General features: G+C 55.6%; 1 long non-coding RNA gene across 1 annotated transcript; it reads right to left on the reverse strand.

Moving 5' to 3' along the window:
• Positions 1 to 233: 233 nt before the first annotated feature.
• Positions 234 to 1,019, reverse strand: LOC139835446 (uncharacterized). Its single transcript, XR_011751197.1, has 2 exons — positions 586 to 1,019; positions 234 to 451 (listed from the first exon to the last, which is right to left on the reverse strand). It is a non-coding gene; the product is annotated as an uncharacterized lncRNA (long non-coding RNA).
• Between the last annotated feature and the right edge of the window lie 6,257 nt (positions 1,020 to 7,276).

Below are 7,276 nucleotides of genomic sequence, written 5' to 3' on the forward strand. Positions count from 1 at the left end.
ATGCGATCCAAATTCTCCCTCTCTTTTTCGTTTCGCAGCGTCTCCGTGCATCAGCAATGGTCCGACCAAGATCATCAACGGGATCATCACGTGCCTCTTCTTCACCTTCCCCTTCATCGTCCCCTTCACCTTCAGCATCCTCCATGAAAGTATCACCGAAATGAGCAAGATAGCTTTCATCGATGAAATCATCCCCTTCTTCATCTTCTTCCATTATAACCCCTCTTTCTCCATGCTTGGTCCAACAATTATAGCTTGGCATGAATCCGTGCCGAAGCAGGTGCATGTGAACATCTCTTGAGGAAGAGTAACCCTTCTGATTCTTACATTTAACACATGGACAGATAACAAAACCCTCCTGCTTGTTCGCATTAGCCACTACGAGGAAATCTTTCAAACCCGCACTGAACTCGCCGGAGAGTCGGTTACCGTACATCCATTGTCGATTCATCTGCATTATTATAATATAAAATATATAATTAACCATCATGCATTTGTTAAACTAACTAGCTACAAACAATATAAATTAAACAATGAACTAATGCACATTTTATCAACGACACATCAAAGGTTCAAGTTGCTAACCGCGATCGAGGAGGAAAAAATAAATGAGAAAGCTCAAGTGTGGCTCCAACACTTCATATCATGTTTGTTTCATGCTCTTGGGGCATTTCATCAAACACCTTATGTGCATAAGAGGAACCAAAATCAAACCTAACACCCACTTGTGAAGCTTGTGAAGAGAATGGCACCAAATGGCTAAGTGTTGGCTGCTGGATGGGTATATATAGGGGAGGGGCTTTAGTCCCGGTTGGCCTGGCCAACCGCGACTAAAGGCCTTCGGGCACCTTTAGTCGCGGTTGGCCTGGCCAACCGCGACTAAAGACCCCCCACGTGCACCGGCTGGCCACCGAGCGCCCTGGGCCCAGGCCTTTGGTCGCGGTTCTCCTCCCGAACCGCGACTAAAGGTACCATTTGTCGCGGATCCTGCAGCATCGCGACTTATGGGGCTCACCCGAAGCCTGTTTTTCCACCAGTGAGGCCAGGGAACCTGTCTTTAAGCGGCATGTCACCCACCCATCTGTCCATCCAGAAGCTCGTGCGGGTGCCATCGCGGACGCAGTGCCTGGCCCCGAGTTTGAATAAGTGTTTGATTCTGTGTAAGCTACGCCAAAATTGGGAGCCCCTCACTCCCGTGGAGGCGAAGATATCGTTCGATCTAAGGTACTTTGCGTTGATGATCTTTTTCCAGAGTTGATCACCCCTTTGATACAACTTCCACACCCACTTGAGCATAAGGGCAATATTCTTAAGTCTTGAGTTGACGAGCCCCAAGCCCCCGACAGCTTTGGGTCTGCAAACCGCTGGCCAATTGACAAGGTGGTATTTCCTTTTGGTGCCAACTCCTTCCCAATAGAATTTGGCTCTATGTGTGTCAAACTTGGCGTGAATACCGTCTTGGAGCAAAAAGAGACCCATGGCAAACGTGGGAAGGTTGTCTAAGCAGGAGTTGGATAAGATTAGACGCCCCCCCCCCCCCCCGACGACATAAACTTACCCCACCAGGGTTCCACTCTAGCCGCCAGCTTTCTAACGAGGAACAACCATTGTTCCATCGTCAACCTCCTATCCGCAATCGGGAGCCCTAGGTAGATAAAAGGGAACTCACCCAACTTGCAATTCAGCTTATCTGCCACCATCTGCTGACGATCCGGGGAAGTCCCCCTGACTATCACCTCGGATTTGTGATAATTAATCTTGAGTCCCGACATGTCTTCAAAGCAAAGCAAGATGAACTTAAGATTTGCCAATTGCTCGTCATCGTCTTGGATCATGATGATAGTATCATCGGCGTATTGGAGATGTGTGATTCCCCCAGGGATCAGGTGAGGGGCGATCCCGGCAATGTGTCCAGCTTCGTTTGCCTTGGACAGAATAACTGAGAGCGCCTCCGCCATGAAGTTAAAAAGAAGCGGGGAGAGTGGGTCTCCCTTCCGCACTCCCCGCTTGTTCCGGAAGAAGGGCCCAATCTCCCCATTGATCGAGATCGCTGTCTGGCCTCCCGCCACCAGCTGGGAGATGCGGTGAACCACCCCGGCATCAAAACCTTTGCAGCGCAGCACCTCCGTGAGGAAATCCCAATTAACCTTGTCATATGCTTTCTCGAAGTCTAGCTTAAGCAGCACACACGCGTCTTTCTTTGACTTAACTTCGTGAACAAGTTCGTGCAGGGCCAACACCCCATCTAGGATAAAGCGTCCCTTGATAAACGCTGTTTGATTGGGGCTAATGACTCTGTTCGCAATGGGGTCCAGCTTAGTAGCCACTGCCTTAGAAACAAATTTGAAAATCACGTTGATTAGTGCGATTGGACGGAATTGTGTGATCTGGTCCGCCCCGGGGACCTTTGGGATCAGCGAAAGCACCCCAAAATTGAGACGAGCTATGTTAATCCTGCCGAGGAGGAAGTCATTGATGATATGCAAAACCCCCATCTTGACCAGTGGCCAAAATTTCTTGAAGAAGCTAACCGGGAAACCGTCAGGGCCTGGGGCCGTGTCAGTCTTCATATTTTGCAGCAGGCTATCGAGCTCAGCCTCCGAGTAGGTGCGCATCACCTCTGCATTTTCTTCCAACGAAACCCTTGTCTCCCCACCCCAAGCATTCGGGTCCAGCGAGCACACCCTAGCCTCGGTGGAGCCCAGCAGCTGGCGGTAGAAGTCGTAGATATGCTCTTGAATGAGGCTTTTCTCCGTGATAGGGCCCTGGTCAGTAACTAGCCGCAAAATATTACACTTCCTTCTTCTGCCATTAGCAACAGCGTGGAAATATGCAGTGTTGGCATCCCCTTGCAGCAACCAACGAATTCTGCCTCGCTGCCGCCAATACTCCTCCTCTGCCCTGAAGATGGCAAGGATTTGGTCCTCCAGGTGGTAACGGAACACCCATTCGTCTCCGTCAAGCCCCACCGAATCGGCTTTTGCATCCAACCCTTTGATCTGCTCCAGTAGGTTTTGCTTGCTAGCCCTTAGCTCAGATGTCTTGTTCGCACTCCAGCCCTTGAGTCTTTGTCTCAGGCCCCCACTCATAAAGCTCCACCAGTCCAGAATATCTCTCCCTCTCACCCTGGCTGACAACACATTCCAGAACTCCGTTAGCGTGTCCGGGAAGTTCTCTATCTCATACCAGCCAGCTTCAAAAAAGAATCTGTTGCTTCTACAGATCACCTCATCCCCAGAATCGAGGATCAAAGGGGTATGGTCAGAACCCAGGCTTGTCTCAGCATAAAGGGAGCAAAGAGGGAAGTGGGCCTCTAATTCTGGTGCGATGAACACCCTGTCCAGCACACAGCGGGTCGGGTTAAGTCTTCTATTAGTCCATGTGTACCTTGCGCCCGTGCGAGGTAACTCATGGAGGCCCCAGTTGGCAATGTTCTCGTTGAAAACATCCATCCTAGCCCAGTTCACTCTGTCATTGCTCTTGTCCGCTGCATCCCGCAGCAGGTTGAAGTCTCCACCCATGATGATAGGTAGCTCCGAAGCAGCCACTTTGTCAGAAATCTCTTGCAGAAAGATCGGCGAGAAAGCATGATCCACCGGGCCATAAACTCCCATTACCTCCAGCTTGAAGCGATCCGCGCGGGAGAGGATGGACGCGCTGATGAAGTATCTCCCGAGAGAAACCCTTCCAACCTCGAAGACACTGTCCCTGAAGCCCAACAGCATCCCCCCGGATTGGCCGTTCGCGGGCAACCAGCACCAGAAGAACTTCTCCCCCACCTCGAGGCTACGCAGCTCCTGGTCAGAGAAATCTTGTTTAATCGTCTCCTGCAGGCAAACAATGTCGATTCTGTGTATGCGGAGGTAGTCCTTAAGCATGGTTCGGCGCCCCCTACGCCCGAAACCACGAATATTCCAGAAGAGAGCCCTCATTGGGGACCCGCTTTGCGACCCCGTGCTTGGCGGGTTAGAATCCTTGTACGAACTGCCGCTGGTTTCTTGTGTGCCTTTCTCTTGACTGCTAGCGCCGCCCGTTTCTTCTGCCCACCAGACCCCTCTGGTGACATAGCCGGGGATTGGGAGGCAACCCCAGTTGTCTCCACGGCTTCAGATTGTTTTTCAGCCTCTGTTTTGGCCTTCTCCGCAGCCAGCTTGTCCCGGGCGAGGGCCAGTTCTGCTTGAGCCAGCTCCTTTGCGCGAATGATGGAGAGGAGCGGGGCGGGGTTACCAGCCGCGGAGGGGAAAACAATACAGCTATCCTTTGCAACAGCCAGCAAGTGCTCATCGGAAGAATTTGGAAGGACAGCAAAATCATGAAGAGTTTTGGAGTATGTACCTGTAGCCTTCTGCTCGGCGCGTGCCATTGCTCTTTGGAGAATCGGCTCAGCCGACGCGGTCGCACCCCGGCGACTGAAGCGCGACGGGCCTCCCACCGAAGACTTGGTTCTTGGCGCCCGCGCCACCGAAGCAGCCAGCTCCCCGATCACTTCACCTTCCATGGGCTTCGAGCCCAACACCTCCCTGGAACCCTGCTTGTCTCCCTCAAACACCAGCTGAATGGCAATATCTTTCCCGTCCGGGTTTCTGGCCAGAGATGGGCGGTCCATGTTGCTCTTGCTCCGGCGCTCCCGCGCGCGCATGGTATCTGGGTCACTTTCCCACGAGGGGCTGATCCCTGCTTCCAGCCTGTCTTGGTCAGATAGGTGCATGGCCTTTCCCTGAGATCTTGGGTCCCTTCTTGGTGTAGACAACCCCTCCGGCATTGTAGAATCGGTCACCAGAGATGGGGAGAGGGGAGGCTGGTCCTCGTCAGATTCTTCTGTTTCCTCCAGCTGAGTGGGCGCATGATCCGCTGTCATAATGTTCTTCAGGATAGGAAAAATGTCCCCTTTCCCAAGCAGATTGGAACCATACTGGCTGAGGGCGGAGGAGGGGATCACGACCTCAGACGAACCCCGCGACGCCGTGCCAAGGTCCATAGCGACAGACTTATGTTTAGGTGCGCCGCTGAATCCACTAGACTCAGGGCGAGGGTTGGCAAGCTCTGTTCCCTTTCTGATATGTTTCCCACGACGCCCATCCCACCCATCCCCTTCCGATTCCTCGAGGTCATCATCTTTGTTGTCTCCCAGCTGCTTAGGCGGAGGGGGGGAGCCGAGATATCTGCCATCTTCTCACTATCCAGTTGCACTCTCACCTTGAACCCTTGGGAGTTGACATACATCATTATGAAGGGGGGCAGGGCAACCGGTCTCTTGCAGCCCACCAAGAGCCTCACCGGACGGTCAGGCGCAGCTAGAGACGCTTCATCCACTCCCATTGGTCGACCCAGCTCCCGTGTGGCCAGCAAAATTCGAGACGGTTGTTTGTAAGGGGCAGGGACGTCGAAGAGATTCACCCAAACCTCCTCGAGCTGATCCGCCGCAGCCGGGTCCCCGACAGATGCCTCCACGTTCACATGCAGCTTGCTCATAGGCAGGTTGAGGCCTCCACCGCGGATGGCCATGCGGAGGCTTTCCTTAGAGGAGAAGAAGGCTGCGAAGTCTGAATCGCTGAGCTGCTGCACATTCCAGTTCCATCCCTCGTCGACAAGGTCCTTGAGTTCATCTTCCAGCTGCTCCGCCGATAGGGATCCAATCTCCAGCGTGATCCTTGCCGCATTGGGGGCCGGCGGTAGCATTTCTTCCTCTGAGACTTCACAACAGACAAAGCCAACCCCGTTGCTGCCATACCCAGCCCAGAAAGGTTCTGCCGCCCTGTTGTAGAAGGCACACATGGCGGACAAATGTCCTACTTTGTTGCACTTGATACAGAAGGGTTCTTCGGTACAGGCGGCCTGAACATGCCCAAGTTTGCCGCAGTTGTAACAGGTAATATGAGTGGCCTCCCCGCCACCCATATCGGTCGCCCTCGACCCAGATCCATGGCGGACGGGCTTGTCCGCGCGCTCCTCCACCCTTCCCGCACCACGCCCTCGTGGGTTCGGGGCCGGGGGCCGCTGCATCTCCCTGCCTTGCCTCTCCCTGACGCGGCGGTCGTCCTCCCGCCGCTGAGAGTCCCAGTCCCTTTCACGCTGCTGACGCCGCTGCTCTTCTTGCTCCCTGTCCAGCTTCTGCCTGAGGTCCCTTTCGCGCCGCCAGCCGCCCTGGCCATCCCCCGTCTCCCCGAAGGGGCGCTTCAGCCTCCGCTCTCTGTCCATGCAACGCCGCCGCGGGAGAGAACGCAAGGATGGGGGAGGGAGGAGAGTGGAAGCTGGGGGTTTGTGTAGTCTCAGATCCCGTTTGGCGGCTGGAAACCCTAACCCTTGGTCTGTGGAACCGACCGGGCGCCAGATCCACTTAAGTACCGGACCCAGAGGGGTAGAACCGTCCAGCCCCCCACTCCGCGCGCCGCACATCATCGTAGCCGCAGATAAATGCCCCTGGGATACGTGGCATTCATCCGACCGTCCCGCACCCGAACGGGGCCTTGAGTCACTTGCCTGGTCCAGTAAGGGTTGGGCCGACGGCCCAGCAGGCCCACCTGGCCCACTGGACAGAGGCACGCTCACCGGCCCAACAGAGGCACCCCGAGCCAACCCTAGCTCGGAGCCCACCGCCGCCGCCGGCGCCGCCGTCACCCTTGTCGCCGCCCCAGAGCACCGCACCGCTCCCCACGAGATGGAGACCTCTCCGACCTTGAAGACGCCGGGCCCGGCGTGGACACCAGAGATGGGAGGGGAAGAGATCTGCGACGGCAGAGCGGGGAAGTCCACCGCCGACCCCAGATCTGCCGCCGCCGCCGGTGTGGGTGAAGACGACCCATCGTCCCCATCCCGCACCTCCCCCTCACGGGCCACCCGCTGCACAAGCTGCAGCCCCCGCGGCAGCACCCCCGGGGCGGAGAGCCACCCTGGTTCTTCCTCAGATTCGGACGCCTCAGAGCCGAGCGCCTCGAAGGAGTTCCGCACCGCCAAACCGACCCCGCACCGCGCCAGTGACCGTCGCCGGCGTCGGCGGAGGAGGGTGGAGGAGGCCCTTCCTCCTCGACTCGACCGGACAGCGCCGCCGCCGCCCGCCAGGGCGTCGTCGCCCGTCAGTCGCCTCGCTGTCAGACACATCGCCTCATTGAATTTCGATCTCAACATTGATCGATTTTGAAAACCTAGAAACATGGAGCGGGAGAAAACGGTGCAGCGGCAGCAACTAGCATCTGCACATAATAAATCCGTTGAACGAATGTGTCGATCCAGCAAATGGTTCGAGTGAAATTCGCGACGGATGCATCTCTTGCTATCA

Source organism: Lolium perenne, chromosome 1 (assembly GCF_019359855.2).
Source record: "Lolium perenne isolate Kyuss_39 chromosome 1, Kyuss_2.0, whole genome shotgun sequence".
In the NCBI taxonomy this organism is placed as follows: Eukaryota; Viridiplantae; Streptophyta; class Magnoliopsida; order Poales; family Poaceae; genus Lolium; species Lolium perenne.